The following is a 17,946-nucleotide window of genomic DNA, read 5'->3' as shown; positions in this document are numbered from 1 at the left end:
TGCAATGTTTATGATTGTGGAATCACTGTGCTATACACCTGAAACTAATATTATATGTCAACTATACTCCAATTTTTAAAAATAAGACTGTGGTATTGGTAGAGGGGTGGGCACACAGATCAGAATAGAATAGAGATTCTAGTAATAGACCCACACAAATATGTCAAACTGACTTTTGACAGAGGTGCAAAAGTAATTCAGTGGAGACATGATAGCTTTTACATCAAATGGTGTGGTAGCAATTGGACATCCATAGGCAAAAAATAAAATTTTATCTACATTTTACACCCTTTCTACAAAAATTAAGTCAAAAATGGATACAGACTTAAAGTGTAAAAATACAAGACTTTTGGAGAAAAAACAAGAAACAATTGTTGGAATCTGCAAAGCTATTCCCAAGTTAGGCAAAGAGTTCTTTTAGACTTGGTATCAAAAGAATGATCCACAGAAGGAAAAATCAACAAATTAGACTTCAACAAAATTAAAAACTTGCCTTGCAAAAGACTCTGATAAGAGGATGAAAAGACAACTAGGAGAAAATATATGCAAGTTATATATCTGATAGAGGACTTGTATCTTAGATATATAAAGAACTGTCAAAACTCAACAGTAAAAAACAACAATCCAACTAAAAAATGGGCAAAAACTGACCAGACATTTCACCAAAGAGGATATATAGGCAGCTAATAAGCACATGAAAAGATGTTCAACATTAGTAGTCATCAGGGACATGAAAATTAAAATGACAGTGAGCTATCCCTACACAACTATCCAAATGGCTAAATTAAACAACTGTGACAACACTGAACACTGATAAGGATGTGGAGAAACTGGATCACTCATACATTGCTGGAGGGGATGTAAAATGGTACAGTCCTTCTGAAAATAGTTGGAAGTTTCTTTAAAAAACCTAAACATATGGGCAGCCCAGGTGGCTCAGCGGTTTAGTGCCGCCTTCAGTCCAGGGCCTGATCCTGGAGACCCGGGATCTAGTCCCATGTCGGGCTCCCTGCCTGGAGCCTGCTTCTCCCTCTGCCTGTGTCTCTGCCTCTCTCTCTCTCTCTCTCTCTGTGTGTCTCTCATGAATAAATAAATAAAATCTTTTTTTAAAAAACCTAAACATATAGTTACCATATTTCCTAGCAATTGCACTATTAGGCATTTATCCCAGAGAAATAACAATGTATATTCACACAAAACCTCTACATGAATCTTCATGGTATTTATCTGCCCATATGTAGGTGAATAGTTAAATAAATTGTGGCATATCCATACCGTGGAATACTACTTAGCAATACAAAGGAAAGATCTATTGATACATACAACAACTTTGATGAATCTTCAAGAAATCATGCTGAGTGAAAAAAATCTAATCCCAAAAGGTTACATACTCTGTTATTCCATTTATATAACTTTTTGAAATGATGACATTTTAATAATAAAGGACAGATTAGTGATTGCCAGAAGTTAGAGAGACACAAAGGATAGGGGAAGAGTGAGTGTGATTATAAAAGTGCAACATGAGAGATCTTTGTAGTGTTGGAAATGTTCAGCGTCTTGACTATGGTGGTAGAGATTTGAAACTACATGCATGATGTAATTGTGGGAGATGTAATATATAGACACAAACATGCAACACATATATACAAACACAAATGAGTATGAGTAAAACTGGGAAAATCTGAATAAGATGATTACATTGTATCAATGTCAATGTCCTGGTTGTGATATATTATGATTTTGCAAAATATTATCATTGAATGAAACTGGGTAAAGTGCACAAGGGAGCTCATTATTTTTTCTTACAACTGCATGTGAATCTACAAATATCTCAGGAAAAGTTTCAAATAAATGATAATATAGACAGTAGGATCCCAGCTTTATTTAAAACATACACAGAGAAAAACTAGAGGATGATACAACGATCTGCTAACAATGTTTCAAGGTTGTGGAATTATGGATGATGTTTATTTCTTCTTTATATGATCTGAACTTTCAATAATATTCATGATGAACATCCAAAGATGGTGCTGTCAGAAAAATGAAGCATTTGATCTAAACATCAATATAACAATGTTTTAAAGAAATCTACAAAGAGAGACACCTGGGTGGCTCAGCGGTTCAGCATCTGCCTTTGGCTCAGGGTGTGATCCCAGGGTCCTGGGATCGAGTCCCACATAGGGCTCCCTGCATGGAGCCTGCTTCTCCCTCTGTCTGTGTCTCTGCCCCTCCCTCTGTGTCTCTCATGAATAAATAAATAAATAAAATCTTTTTTAAAAAAAGAAATCTACAAAGAGAAAGGTTGCAGTTAGGGAGACAAATTAGTTCTAGTAATATTTACATTCCACCAAAGATGGAAAGGAGAGAATTTTGAAATTCCAATATTATTTCTGCCACCCTGTAGGTCCGTATTTTTTTCATTTCTTTTTAAAGATTTTATTATTTATTTGAGAGAGAGAGAGAACACAAACAAGGGGAGGAGCAGAGGGAGAGGGAGAAGCAGACTCCCTGAGGATGCTGCACACAATCCTGGAACTCTGGGATCATGACCTGAGCTGAAGGCAGATGCTTAAGTGACTCAGCCATCCAGGCATCGCGGTCTGTGGTTTTTTTTCTTGGCTTTCAGTTTCTAATGACACCTTCTCTACTGAGTAGAAGACACAATTTACCAGGTCATAATGTTCAAAGGTCTAGTTTTTTAAAAAGATGATCGGTGGACTAACATTTCTGAGTTATTCTTGTTTGAAGTATAGGAGAAGAAACTAAAGAGATAGAGCTTACACGTGTAAATTAAGAAATGGGAGGATAAGTGGCAGAGTGAAGTTTGAAAAGTGAGACTAATAGCCCTGGTGAAAAGTATGTATGATATATGTAAGGCGGTGGTTGTAAGAAGTGGACAGAAGTGAACAGCCACAAGACATGTTAAGGAATAGGAATTTGATTGTATCAGTTGGGGAGTTTAATGCAGAAATTTTAATGCAAATGAGAGAGAAGGTGGGAGCCAAACAACCCAGTGAGGGACCCCAGAGATTGTCAATACTAAGAAGCTCCCACTACCCTCTGCCAGAACGACAAAAAATGAAGCTATGTTACTGACACTCAGAAGCAAGGATTGCCCGAGGAAGCTGGACAGTAGCTTGTCTGGCAAGAACTGAAGCCACAGACATAGCCACAGCTGGACAATCTTCCCACATCATAAAGGGTGAAAAAACACTCTAGCTTCTTTCTCATTCCCACCCTCCAATCTCCTACCAATACCAAGTCCAGTTGTAAGCCAGATGACTTGAGGGCCTGGGGAATGTAGGCCATAGGAGTCAACTCTCTAGGATACAGAGCATATTTGGGGAAGGGCAGGAAACAAATCTCAGAGAAAACAGGCCTAGGACTAGCATAGTCAATCTTCTTAGTTACTCCACATCCACTCGCCTCATTTATTTAACAAATTCATGCTTCTGCCAGACATGAGGCAACTACCACTCTACTGCTCTACTATAACTCACCAGCTCTCTCCAACAACAGGAGGAAGAAAGTTTCATTAGTCATTTTCCTATCTCAAGTCCAAGATTTCCAAGCATATGGAATCTCTCCTATAAATACTAGATGTAGGTCTTTGTAGTCTGGTAACCTACAAGTTAAATTACAAAGTGCTTACTACCAATGCTCCTCACATAAAATAGTAGGGAGAGAGAAATAGAATAAAATGAGAAATTATTGATTACTACATGCATAATGAAGGATGCCTAGCTGTTATAATCCTTGTTTCTATAACCGGTCATGTGGCCATAGTTGACCTTTATCACTTTCTTCTTCCACCACATATTTTATGTTACTCTTGCCCTTCAGCTAGCATCTTGACTTGGTTGCAGTTCTTTACCTAGTGGAGTGATCCAATTGTTCATTCCTGAAAGTTCTGAATCTTTGGAGGTCCTGTGCTTATTAGGTTGCTGTAGACTTTGGTTGACTTTTACTATCAGACACAGTACTAAAAGACGTCTTTATGAATCTCCTAAGTTTCAGACATAGTCTCCCCAACCAACCATCCCCGTTGTATAGCAACAACCAATTTCCCATTGTTAATCATGATCAATCAATCATCTCAGCCAATATAATCATTCCTTCTCTGCTTGTTGGCTCAGTGGAATGAGGAGCTCCAAATGCCAGGTGACAGTCTCAACTTTCAGTTAATAATGAGACTGGGCAGATGCAGTTTCTTCCTTGAGAAATTCTAGACCAGTAGAGTTGAAGGCTGTGGACAGGAAGCAAAAATGCTATCAGTGGATTATTAGATATAATAGTGAGAAAGGCCATTCCCACATCTTCCCCTTAATTCCTGGTCCCATGTATTTTGTGTAAGGAAGAAAGGAATATACCATATATTGATCACTGATTCAAAGAATATGCCACAACCTGAAGGCAAACATATCAACCATACAGAGTGTGACCTTCTAGTTGATGCCACAACTGAATCTTAATTAAGCCATTCCACAATTTTATCAGGCCAGCAGCCCTCAGTGATAGAGTACATGCCCAAATCAGCAAATAATAGTATTATTATTTATTACTGTACTTTCCATGCAATGAATATGTCCACAACAAGTATTGTTGTGTGTGATAACCTGATGGTGAACTAAGCATTCTATGGGCCCATAGATGGTGGCATTGAGAAGGCAAATCCATACTCATAATAGTAAGAACAAAGTGTGGTCCCTCCATGACAGTTAAGAATCAAGTATAAGAGACAGCCTGGGTGGCTTAGCGGTTTAGCGGGCCTTTAGCTCAGGGCCTGATCCTGGAGACCCTGGATCAAGTTCCATGTCAGGCTCCCTACATGGAGCCTGTTTCTCCCTCTGCCTGTGTCTCTGCTTCTCTCTCTTTCTCTCTCTCACTGTGTCTTCTCATGAATAAATAAATAAAATCTTAAAAAAAGAATCAAATGTAATCAACTTGTACCAAGTGACTGATTGGTTCTCCCAGAGAATGATGCCAGGTTGGAAGCTCATTGGTGCCAAATTGCTCCCAGATTTGGTGGACTAGGCATTCAGCAGCAGCAGTGACAGATCAGCTTTGGTAAGGAAAAATTCACATTTTTGAATCTTGCTAGTTTCCCATTGGATAAAAACCCAGTCAGAAGCTGGTTGACAGGGCAGCCCCGGTGGCGCAGCAGTTTAACGCCGCCTGCAGCCCAGGGCGTGATCCTGGAGACCCGGGATCGAGTCCCACATAGGGCTCCCTGCATGGAGCCTGCTTCTCCCTCTGCCTGTGTCTCTGCCTCTCTCTCTCTCTGTGTCTCTCATGAATTAATAAATAAAATCTTAAAAAAAAAAGAAGCTGGTTGACATTAGAGCCTGACAGATGTAGCCTGCAGGGTATCAATCTTCCTGAGTAGAAAAGAAAAGGTCTGGGAGTGATTCTGAAAGGAAATAGGCCCAGCTTACTGAACACAGAAAGCGATTTCCAAGTTTTCTAGCTTCAGTGACTGGGTGGATAACAATTCACTGAGCTTAGGATATAGGAGTTTAGGGGGATGTGTTGAGTATAGGGTGCCTAAAGGATGTCATAGTAAAGCTGCCAAAGACGTAGTCTGAGGTTCAGGAGAGAAGTCTGTGATAGAGATGTATAACTGGGAGTCAATAGAACCTTTGAAATCATGAGTGAGTGAGTTCACTCAGGGTCTGTGTAGGATGATCAGAGGAGAAGACCAGAGACAGCTTAGACATCATCAGCATTTAAGTGACTGGCAATGGAAGAGAAGGTTTTGAAGAAGTCAGAGTGGTGTCTTAGAAGCCAAGGGAGAAAAAGTACCAAGAAAAAGGGAGTGAAAAAAAAAAAGAAAAAAGAAAAAGGGAGTGACCAAAAAGATCTAACTCCCTCAAGAGGTCAAGTAGGATAAACCTGGAATGACCCCAAAGAAACTGAGCAATAGAAGGTCAATGATGGCTGTTTCCTGGCTAAAAGTTAAAATGGATGACCCCTTAGCCAAATCCTTCCTTTTCCTTCCATCCTTTCTTTCTTTCTCAGAACATTCGTCCCTCAAATTTGATCAATATGAGGTAAAATGACTTCCAACCTAAAGTTTAAGTGTACAAGCAAGAAAAATGATGCTCTTGATGGGGAATCTGGGCAGAGCATGTGACAGAGAGAGAGAAAAGCATAGGAGACAAGGATCTCTCTCACCATTCTCTCTACTGCCTACTAGAGAATGGAAAAGGCTAAACCAGCAAGTAATTCCTTGTTGTTTCTGGAAGTTGTGAAAATTATGGTCCTGTGGACCTGGCAAAATTTTTCTTATTAGAAATAGTGTGTGAGGGACTCCTGGGTGGCTCAGCGGTGGAGCGTCTGCCTTTGGCTCAGGGCATGATCCCACGGTCCCGGGTTCGAGTCCCACATTGGGCTCCCTGAAAGGAGCCGGCTTCTCCCTCTGCCTGTGTCTCTGCCTCTCTCTCTGTGTCTCTCATGAATAAATAAATAAAATATTTAAAAAAAAGAAATAGTGTGTGGGAAAAAAAAAGAAATAGTGTGTGGGAAGTATTTATTTTTTATTCCTGAAGAGTCAAAATAGTAACAAAATTTAAAAATATGTTAAAATAATTTTTTAAAACCACAGCCCTACCATTAATTTTAAAATGTTTTCTTTTATAGGTATACTTTGTACATGGTTGTTATCATAGCATATGATTTTTTTCCAAATTAGAGTCACAAAGTTTTTAAAAAGTTTAGAATTTTGCACCATCCCCTTGAAATCCTTAGGGAGGAAAAAAAAAAAAGAAATCCTTAGGGAGAGACACTTGGGTGGCTCAGTGGTTTAGCACCTGCCTTCTGCCCAGGACATGATCTTGGAGTCCCGGAATCGAGTCCCGAATCGGGCTTCCAGATTGGAGCCTGGTTCTTCCTCTGCCTATGTCTCTGCCTCTCTTTCTCTCTCTGTCCTTCATGAATAAATAAATAAAATCTTTAAAAGAAAAAAAGAAATCTTTAGGGAAATTTTGCTTTAAAAGCTGAGGGGATAAAAAGACTGAGAAATATGAGTCCTTAGAGATCCGGAGTTCATCTTATCCAACGCTTCATTTTAGAATGGGCTAAATTGAAGCCCAGAGAAGTAGAATGGATTTATTTAAAGTCAGGAGGTAATATATGGCAGGACCTTCTCTAGAACTCTTGTCTTTGGGGTCTAGTTTCCAGCACTCTTGCTACCATCATACCATGTCTCTAGCGGTAGTTTTGCTTAGCATAACCGTGATTGCATGTACACCCTATCTGGGAGATTGCAAAAATAGTTGCAATAGTCTGCAGCTCCTACCCTCATGAAATAGAGTTCATTTATCCATCCTCTGAATCTTGTGACTTGCTTTGACCATTGAATGCAATGGACGCAATGTTGTATAATTATCAGCATAAGCCTTAAGAAATCTCACAGCTTCTGTTTTCACAGTTTTAGAACTCTGAGACTATCACGTGTAGAAACTGGGGCTAGCCTGCTGAATGACAAGAGACAAAGGGCTCTGTCATCATCATTGCCCTGCAAACACCAGACACATGAATGAGGCTGTCTTACATCATCCAACCTTTAGCCATCCTGCCAGCAGAGCCTGCCCAGACCCGAAGAACTGCCTACCCAACCCATAGAATCAAAAGTGAAAGGATTGGTTGCTTTAAGGCACTAAGTGTGGGGATTTTTTTTAACACTGAAAAGTTAATGGGTGCATCCATTTTTTCATTGTGCTGATAACCCACTCCATTAGAGTAGATCATGCTTCATGCCTTTGGGTTCCCTTTTAAAAAAATGTTTTATTTATTTATTTATTATTTATTTATTTATTTATTTATTTATGAGAGAGGCAGAGACATAGGCAGAGGGAGAAGGAGGCTCCCTGAGAGGAGCCCAATATGGGACTCGATCCCAAGACCTGGGGATCATGCCTTGAGCCTAAGGCAGATGCTCAACCACTGAGCCACCCAGGCATCCAGTCTTTTGGCTTCTTAAATCAAGAAGCTAGGAAGTATATATATTTTTTCCTGTCTTAATTTTCATTTTATTATTTTCTTTTAGATATCTAAGCTTTAAAAGTCAATTTATAGAACAAATTTTTGGACATGTGAGTCTATGTACAGCTTTTTGCAGGCCATCTGCTTTGAAAAGAACCGTTGGTAAAGCCCTTTATTTTTACCAACAATCTCCACCTCTCCTGCCCACATCTCAAGGCATTCAACAAAGATCTGTACATATGGATCAAGGTGGTACTAAAGTGGTAGGAGTAGGGGGAGGGAGAGGAAGCCGTTCCACTGTAAGTTAGGACACAGCAGTGACTTGTTTTCTTAGTTTGACTCCAGCCTGGGGCTTTCTAAATAAGCACTGCAGAATCATCTCTCCAAGTGACGCACTGAGGAAAATGAAACAGAATGAATATATTCCTGATCTGGAGCATGGCAGATGAACAGGCTGAAAACTCCTACTCCCATCAAAGGCTCTAGGGATTTATTACTCATAGCTATTCATTTCCATGGAATCTTTAATTCGATACACCCTAACTCTTAATAAACATAAGCTTAGAGGAAATGTCTATATTTGATTGATTAGGTACTGAAATCACATGGACTTTCACCATCTAATGATCCAATCTTGTAACCACGTTTAATATTTAGTTCAATAAGATTGTATCAAACACTGAGTCTGGGGTCTTCAGTACAGCAAAACACTGAGCTGGACAATCTTTGAGTGTTGATATTACATGCCTATACTATCTCTCAGAAAGGAGAGGGTTAAGGGGATTATTGTCTTTTATAGACTTAGTCCCTATGATTATAACCTGGTCAATCAAGATCTTTTCTTTTTGTCATTTAAATACATTTCAAAGATAAGTCAAAAGTTTTTATTTTTTTTATTTTTAAAAAATGATTTTATTTATGTATTCATGAGAGACACAGAGAGAGAGAGAGAGGCAGAGACACAGGCAGAGGGAGAAGCAGGCTCCATGCAGGGAGCCCGACGTAGGACTCGATCCTGGGTCTCCAGGATCAGGCCCTGGGCTGAAGGCAGGCGCTAAACCACTGAGCCACCCAGGGATCCCAAGTCAAAGGTTTTTATTTTTTATTTTTTTAATTAATTTATTTATTTATTAATGAGAGACCCAGAGAGAGAGGCAGAGACATAGGCAGAGGGAGAGAAGCAGGTTCCTTGCAGGGAGCCTGATGTGGGACTCGATCTCCAGACCCAGGATCACACCCTGAGCCAAAGGCAGATGCTCAACCGCTGAGCCACCCAGGCGTCCCACAAGTCAAAGGTTTTTAGATTATAAAGTTTGTAGTAAGATGTTTCACCTTCTTTATTGTGTTCTAAGCCCACTTACCTTACTTGTTCTCCTTTTTCTCCACCAAGGTCCTCTAACAAGAGATAAGAAACAAAAATAGTCATACTCAATGACACAGATTGTAATTAACAATAACCATCAACTAAAAAGCTCTCTTCCAAACTCAAACTCTAAGAGGGATAAAAAATAAGAAGAAAACTTAATAATCAACAAAGGTTCATCTTTCAGGAATCATTATTTATCCAGCAGAAGGTTATTGAGTGCCAATCCTGTGCCAGACATGATGCAAGATTCTGAAGATCCAGAGATAAACAGGAAAGATCTTGATCTCACCCTTAGGGAATAGCCAGGTTGTCCTGGCCTCAGCCTGAGGCCTATACAGTTGACCCTTGAACATGGGGGTTAGGAGAATTCACTCCTTGTGCAGCTGAAAATCCATGTATAACTTTTGACTTCCCTCAAATCTAATTACTAATAGCCAATGGTCAACAGGAAGCGTTATCAATAACATAAATAGTTGATTAACATATATTTCATATCTTTTTGTTGTTGTTGTTTTTGTTTTGTTTTGTTTTGTTTGGTGAAAAAATTTATATTTAGATTTATAGCCAGCTGGACTCAGTTTAGATGATCCCAATTTTGTTGGCAACATCCAAAGCATCATAGTCAGGAGCCAGTTGAACATATGCTTTCTTCTCTCCATCAGGCCTGATCAAGGTGTTGACCTTGGCCACATCAATGTCATAGAGCTTCTTCACAGTCTGTTTGATCTGGTGCTTGTTGGCCTTGACATCCACAATGAACACGAGTGTGTTGTTGTCTTCTATTTTCTTCATGGCTGACTCAGTAGTTAAGGGGAACTTGATGATGGCATAGTGATCAAGCTTGTTTCTCCTGGGGGTGCTCTTTCGAGGATATTTGGGCTGCCTTTGGAGACGCAGGGTCTTGGGTCGTCGGAATGTAGGTGACAGTGCGGATCTTCTTTTTTTTGTGACTGTGCACGCCTTTCAGCACCGCTTTCTTAGCTTTCAAAGCCTTTGCTTTGGCTTCGGCTTGGAGGGGCAGGGGCTTCCTTCTTCGCCTTCGGCGCCATCTTCGTGAAAGGACTATTTCATATCTTATATGTATTGTATAATGGATTCTTATGATAAAGTAAGCTAGAGAAAAGGAGATGTTATTAAAACATCATAAGGAAGAGAAAATACATTTACAGTAGGCAGTTAAAACCTATGTAGTTCAAGGGTCAACTGTATTTCTTCTAGTTTCATCTTTCACCTCAGCTATAGGTCTGTATTAAGAGAAAAATTGCCTAGTGATGTGGTTTCTTTACAAATAGTAATAATAACAATATTAGCAGCAGCAACAATAAATAGCACACAAACTGTTCACTATTTGCCAAAAAGTATTCTATGCAATTTCATACATTAAGTGATTTAACCTTGAATATTTTTTTGAGGTATGATCTTTTTTAAAGATTTTATTTATTTATTCATGAGACACACACACAGAGAGAGAGAGAGAGAGACAGAGACAGAGACACAGGCAGAGGGAGAAGCAGGCTCCATGCAGGGAGTCCGACGTAAGACTCGATCCAGGGACTCCAGGATCAGGCCCTGGGCTGCAGGCGGCGCTAAACCGCTGAGCCACCCAGGCTGCCCTGAGGTACGATTTTTATTCCTTTTATTATACAGATGAGAAAACTGAGGTAGAGGGGAATTAAGTAATTATGCAGATTTAAACTATTCACTACACTGTTATTACTAAGGCAGAACATTCTAGAGAATTGTTATTTTTTAACAACAAGGGTTAAAAGAAAATGTGATGGTGTTGACCTTGAATTAATTAATGAATTTGGATGTCGAAGTATATCGTTCTCTAAGCATTCAGCCTAATTGAGATTTAATAATCTAGCCTGAATATTTTCCACCTAATGAGATGCTCACATCCAAAAGAAAATACACTGCAGCATGTGTTGAATTTTCTTAAAAACTGCTGCTGATTTATAATCAGTCTGTCTAATTCTCTTCTCAGGCTTTTAGCCTGTAAGCTAGGACATCTGTTTCTATATTAAGGTGGGATATCAGGTCCCACATATTCCCAGAGGAAACCAGGGGAATTTGGCCAAGCACTTACTAGAATTTCCTTGTGGGCACCTTCTTCTACGTATATGAAGATTCTGAGCCTAGGGCTTTTCATTAGCCCAGTTTCAATGATTTACTCCATTGCCGGAGCACATATCAGATGAACCTTCTGATATGTTATGTTCTGTCTCTTGTATGTATGTGTGTGAGTACCTGAGACAGGTAGATAGACTCTCTGGAGTATGTTTTGCCTAAACTTACCCTGGTCTTCTGGAAATAGCTGCAAGCCTTCAACTGATGCCTGGGGCAAAGAGCATTCTGAAGCAGAGGTAACAACTGCCTATTTGTTGTAACAGGCAAACTAGCACACTAACAACCCTTGTTTGACCCCAAAGACACAGAAGCAACATATCTCTCAAAATTAAAGAAAACTTTTAAAAATAGCAATGATGATGTTGACAATTACAGTAGTAAGTGATATTTATCGACCTCTTATAATTTGCTGGGCTCCATGCTAAATGCTTTATAGCACTTATAATCTCTTTTAATTTAAATCTAATAATAATTCTCACTCCAAAAGAATTTTAAATAGCCATTGTTGCAAAGTTTTCAAACTTTGGTATGTGTAGAAATTATCTGGAAAGCTTATTGAAAATGTAACTTCCCAAGCCCCACTCTGGAACATTTGATTCAATAGGTCTGAGGAGTAGTCCTAATACTTTTTACTTAAAATAACAGAAAACTGGTTAAAATGATTGCTATCAATCAATCCAATTAAGCAAATTGCTATAGACTGATTGTGCCCTCCCCAAATTCATATGTTGAAATCCTAATTCCCAATGTGATAGTATTTGGATGTGGGACTTTGGGAAGTGATTAGGTCATGAGGTTGGAACCCTCATGAATGGGATCAGTACCCTTATAAAAAAGATCCTAGAGCTCCCTTGCCCCTTCTTCCACCTAAGGACACAATGGGGCAGCCCCGGTGGCGCAGCAGTTTGATGCTGCCTGCAGCCCGGGGTGTGATCCTGGAGACCGGGGATCGAGTCCCTCGTCAGGCTCCCTGCATGGAGCCTGCTTCTCCCTCTGCCTGTGTCTCTGCCTCTCTCTCTCTCTGGGTCTCTATGAATAAATAAATAAAATCTTAAAAAAAAGAAAGAAAGAAAATGTGGCCAACTATGAACCAGGAAGTGACCTCTCACCAGACATCAAATCTACCTTGATCTTGGACTTTCCAGCCTCCAGAACTGTGAGAAATAAATTTCTGTTGTTTATAAGCAATCCAGTCTATGGTATTCTATTATAGCTGCTCAGATGGACTAAGACAAAAATTTACTGTGCTTTTACTCAGAAATGAACAAGATAAGAATCCCTGTTATTCATCATCTCCTTCCCCAAGGAGTAAAAAGTATATGTTAAATGTGTGATGGATTTAGGGAAAGCAAGTGAAATTAACAGGGAGGGAAAGAAGAGGGTAAGGAGGGTTCAAAGAAGGGGTATGTCCTGGTTGTATATCTATCACTTCATACCAAACCACTCAGAGACTTAATGGCTTAAAAGAACAACGATCATTTAGTTTGTTTATGAATTTGAAATTTGAGTAAGGGTCAGTGGATGCAATTTGTTCTTGCTCCATGTAGTGCCAACTGAGGTGGCTTGACCTGGGCTAAGCTCAACTGGGCTGAGCATCTGTTTCCAAGAAGGCCCACTCACATGTCTGGCAAGTGGGTACTACTGGCTATTGCTCTCTCTCCACATTGGCCTCTTCCATAGGGTGACTTGGGCTTCCTCACAGCATGGTGGCTGGGTTACAAGAGTGATCATCACAGTGGACAAGAAGTGGAAGCTGACAACCTCTTAAAGCTTGGGTTCAGAAACTAGCACAATATTATCTCTGTAATATTCAACTGGTCACACAGACATAAAGCCCAGATTTGAGAGCAAGGGACATAGGCTTTGCCCTTCATTTGTGGGAGTGTCAGAGAACATTGGGATAATGTTTTAAAGTTGCAACAGAGACAGAGAACGGGAAGACTGAGAACATAAAAGAAAATTTGCTGGGGGACTTCTGGGTGGCGCAGTGGTTTGGGGCCTGCCTTTGGCCCAGGGCACGATCCTGGAGACCCGGGATCGAGTCCCACGTCGGGCTCCCTGCATGGAGCCTGCTTCTCCCTCTGCCTGTGTCTCTGCCTCTCTCTCTGTGTGTGTGTGACTATCATAAATAAATAAAGAAAAAAAAAGAAAATTTGCCCATTTTGCTCAGGCCACATTTTCTAAGAAAATTTAATTGAGGGCAGTTCAATCTGGATATTTCTTACAAATTGCTGCTAATTTTCATTCACTCTGTCCAAATCTCTTCTTAGTCAAAATCATTTAACCTATTAAGCCTCAGTTTTATCATCTATAAATTAGGGATAACAACATTTCTCTTCCAGTGAAGATTGTGAAGACAACCTGACTGTAGTCATTGGGCATGTACCTTTCCAGGCCTGCCTTTCCAATCTTTTCAGCTATCTGGGAAAGTTGGTCACATGAGAATTGGAAACAAGGGTTAAGATAGCAATATCTCTCCATCACAAATAATGCCAATAAAGACTATTTTGCTAATTCTAAGTGGCTTGCTGTAGTTGAATTACTTAGAAACATATTCAATAATTTTATCTTATCACTTCAGGACCAAGGTCATAGTTTTTCATTGAGAATAAGATACTAGGATGTGTTTTTTTTTTAATTTTTTAAGATACTAGGATGTCTTAAAAAGACTAAGCTGTGATACAGAATTCTCAATCACCAAGAGTTGATACTTTTTAAACACTGGATGGTTTTCTTAGGTCATTAAATAAATAAGCCATTGGTAGGGTGCCTGGGTGGTGCAGTTGGTTAAGTGTCAGACTCTTGATTTTGGCTTAGGTCATGATCTCAGGGTCCTAAGATTGAGCCCCACATTGGACTCCACACTCAGAATGGAGTCTGCTTGAGATTCTCTCTCTACCCCCCGTGCCTCTCCTGCTTGTGCTCTCTTTCAAATAAATAAATAAGTCTTAAGAAAAACTAAGCCATTGGTGTATCATGGAGCATATTTTAAAAAACCTTCAAGCATTAGAATATGAAGAAATATTTTCATATTAGAATATAATCAAAGAATAGATTTGCTGCCATTTCCTTTTTTTTTAAAAGATTTTATTCATTCATTCATGAGAGACACATAGAGAAAGAGGCAGAGACACAGGCAGAGGGAGAAGCAGGCTCCATGCAGGGAGCCCAATGTGGGACTCACCCCAGGTCTCCAGGATCACACCCTGGGCTGAAGGTGGTGCTAAACTGCTGAGCCACCCAGGCTGCCCTGCTGCCATTTCCTAATTTAAAACATTCATTCTTCTACTATTTTTTTTTCTGTAATATGCTATTCCTCTTAACATCTGAAAAAATATTAATTTTTAGTTAGAATTCTCTTCATACTTTCCAGTTTTTATGCTTAATTCAATATTTAAAACTTTTCTGGTAAATGAAGCAAATTCTTGATACCATTTCTTACAACTCAAAATTGTGAGTTAGGACCCTCTAAGTTAGTATGAATAGAGAAGAGGAACAAGAAACAGATAAATATGGAACTTGACCTAAAAGTCAAGCTATTCCACATGAAGCCAGACATACAGTGAAGAAATTTTACAAATAATGTCTTTACTTTCTCTGTTGTATCTACCTAGTATCTTTATTTCATTAGTGAGATCCATTTATTTTTTTCATTTTGCAAACAGAAATGAATCTTTTAGTTAAAAAATTGCTCATCCTTGTATGTGTCATTATTTCATTAGACTCCAAATGTTTGAGAAAAACTATACAGATGGTGATGACATAGGCAGTGGGCTAGATTGCTCCAAGAGAGTGTAAATGAGAAGAGAGCCAAAGACAGATCCCAGGGAACACCCACATGAAAGAGACAAAGGAGAGTCAAAGAAGGAGACTGAAGAAAGAGAGGCAAAAAATGTAGGAGGAATACAAGAGAAAGTGTTTTCAAGGATCAAAGGGAAGCTGGAGTTTGAAGAAGTTTTGCTAATTACAGAAAGGGATCAACAACATCAAATTCTTCTGAAGTCACATAGGAGAAGAATTATGAAGACTTATCAGAAAGAGATAGAATCAGTGAACTCAATGAGAGCATTTTCAACAAAGTGGTGTGGCTAGGAATTCTTTTGCTTGGATTGAGGTGTGGGAGGGAATAAGGCAATAGAAACAGTGAGTACAGGGATCCCTGGGTGGCACAGCGGCTTGGCGCCTGCCTTTGGCCCAGGGCGCGATCCTGGAGACCCGGGATCGAATCCCACGTTGGGCTCCCGGTGCATGGAGCCTGCTTCTCCCTCTGCTTGTGTCTCTGCCTCTCTCTCTCTCTCTCTCTCTCTCTCTCTCTCTCTCTGACTATCATAAATAAATAAAAATTTAAAAAAAATTAAAAAAAAAAAGAAACAGTGAGTACAGAATATTCTCCCCAGATTCCCAGCAGAAAACAAAAGGTGAAAGATAGGGTGTTAGCTCAAGGGATATAGAGTATCAGGAAGGTGAATGTGTGTGTGTGATTCTTAATATGAAAGTAATTGTTTAAATGCTGGAATCAGTTAGTATATAGGGAATGTTTGAAAGTGGCATAAAAACAGATTCTTAAATACAGAGAACAAAGTGGTGGTTGCCAGGGTAGGGGGTGTGAAGGGATGGGTGAAATAGATAAAGAGGATTAAGAGTACACTTATCTTTTTTTCTTAAGATTTTATTTATTTATTTGACAGAGAGAGAGGGCACATGTGCACACACGAGCATAGGAGTGAACGGGGAGGGGCAGAGAGAGAGAGGGAAAAAAAAGAGAGGGAGAGAATCTCAAGCAGACTCCCCACTGAGCATGGAGCCCCACCTAGGGCTCAATCTCACAACTCTGAGATCATGACCTGAGCAGAAACAGAGTCAGATGCCACCCAGGCCCCCAAAAGTATACTTTATCTTGATGAACACAAAGACATGTATACAATGGTTGAATCATTACACCATTTGTCTGAAACTAATACAACTCTATGTTAATTATACTACAATTTTTAAAAAAGATTTATTCATATGAGAGAGAGAGAGAGAGCAAACAGGGAGGAGGGGCAGAGGGAAAGGAAGAGAGAGAATCCCAAGCCAACTCCCTACTGAGCATGGAACCCAATATGGTTCTTGATCATGATCTGAGTCTAAATTAAGAATTGGATGCTGGGCAGCCCAGGTGGCTCAGCGGTTTAGTGTCGCCTTCAGCCCGGGTGTGATCCTGGAGACGCGGGATCGAGTCCCACATCAGGCTCCCTGCATGGAGCCTGATTCTCCCTCTACCTGTGTCTCTGCCTCTCTCTCTCTCTCTCTCTCTCTGTGTGTGTGTCTCATGAATAAATAAATAAAATCTAAAAAAAAAAAAGAATTGAGTGCTTAACTGACAGAGCCACCCAGGTGCCTCTACACTAAATTTTAAAAAGCAAGGATTTGAAAATGCTGAAGGGATCCAGTTCTTGATGCAGAGAATAACCCCACATAGAAGGGAAACTTCTTTCAGAGTAATGTGAGGGAAGTAAGAAAGAAAGATTAGAAATAGAGCTTTTAAGAGGTAAAGACAATGAAATAATATTGGCTATGAATCAATAATTCTTGAAACTGGATCATATGTACATGAGGGTTCATTTTACATTCTGCGTACTTTTAAATTTTCCATGATAAAATGGCTGAAAAAAATATCAACAAAGAAATTATGGGCAGAATATTCCTGTATTTCTTGGAAGATGGCCTAAATTTCTCTGTGACAAGTTGGAAAAAGGGTGATGCTAAATATTAAGATTGTGGGGATGAGAGTTTAATAAGGATGGTAAAGGTTTCAAATAGATGTTCTAAGAATGGGAGAGTGAGTAAACTAGGGATCAAGTTGTTGACGATCCGGTTGAGGCTGGAGGTTTTTCATTTCTAGTGGCAAATATTTGTGTGTTGTAAGATGTTCTGTAGCTCTCAGGAGCCTAAGTGTAGGAGCCACTGGGGAGACCATAATTGATTTTTGATGGGTTGCTGCAGCTAAAGACTAAGAGAAGTATCAATAAAAAAGCTTTTAATATGATGGTGCAAATTGTTACCCCCTCATGAAAAAGCTACTGTGGTTAAAAAAGAGTAGGAAGGGGCACCTGGGTGGCTCAGTCAGCTAAAAGTCTGACTCTTGATTCTGGCTCAGGTCATGATCTCAGAGTTGTGAGTCTGAGCCCCACATCTGGTGCTATGCTGGACGTGGAGCCTGCTTAAAATTTTCTCTCTCCCTTTCCCTCTGCCCCTACCTTGCCACCTCCTCTAAAAAAAAAAAAGAGTAGGAAAATACTTCAGTATAGAAGTGTTGGAATTCTGAGTTAGATTCTGAGAAGAGAGAAAGACAAATTTGAGAGGTAAGATAATTTTTCCCTAAAAAAATCCTCTTATGTAGGGGATCCCTGGGTGGCGCAGCGGTTTGGCGCCTGCCTTTGGCCCAGGGCGCGGTCCTGGAGACCCGGGATCGAATCCCACGTCGG

At 39.8% G+C, this 17,946-nt stretch overlaps 1 long non-coding RNA gene across 1 annotated transcript; it reads right to left on the bottom strand.

Moving 5' to 3' along the window:
- Nucleotides 1-1,862: 1,862 nt before the first annotated feature.
- LOC125754590 (uncharacterized) lies at nucleotides 1,863-9,410 on the bottom strand. The gene is made up of 2 exons (XR_007409235.1): nucleotides 9,345-9,410; nucleotides 1,863-4,246 (listed from the first exon to the last, which is right to left on the bottom strand). It is a non-coding gene; the product is annotated as an uncharacterized LOC125754590 (long non-coding RNA).
- Nucleotides 9,411-17,946: the final 8,536 nt, after the last annotated feature.

This window comes from Canis lupus, chromosome X (genome assembly GCF_003254725.2).
Source record: "Canis lupus dingo isolate Sandy chromosome X, ASM325472v2, whole genome shotgun sequence".
Lineage (NCBI taxonomy): Eukaryota > Metazoa > Chordata > Mammalia > Carnivora > Canidae > Canis > Canis lupus.
This window is presented reverse-complemented; position numbering and strand designations above follow the sequence as displayed.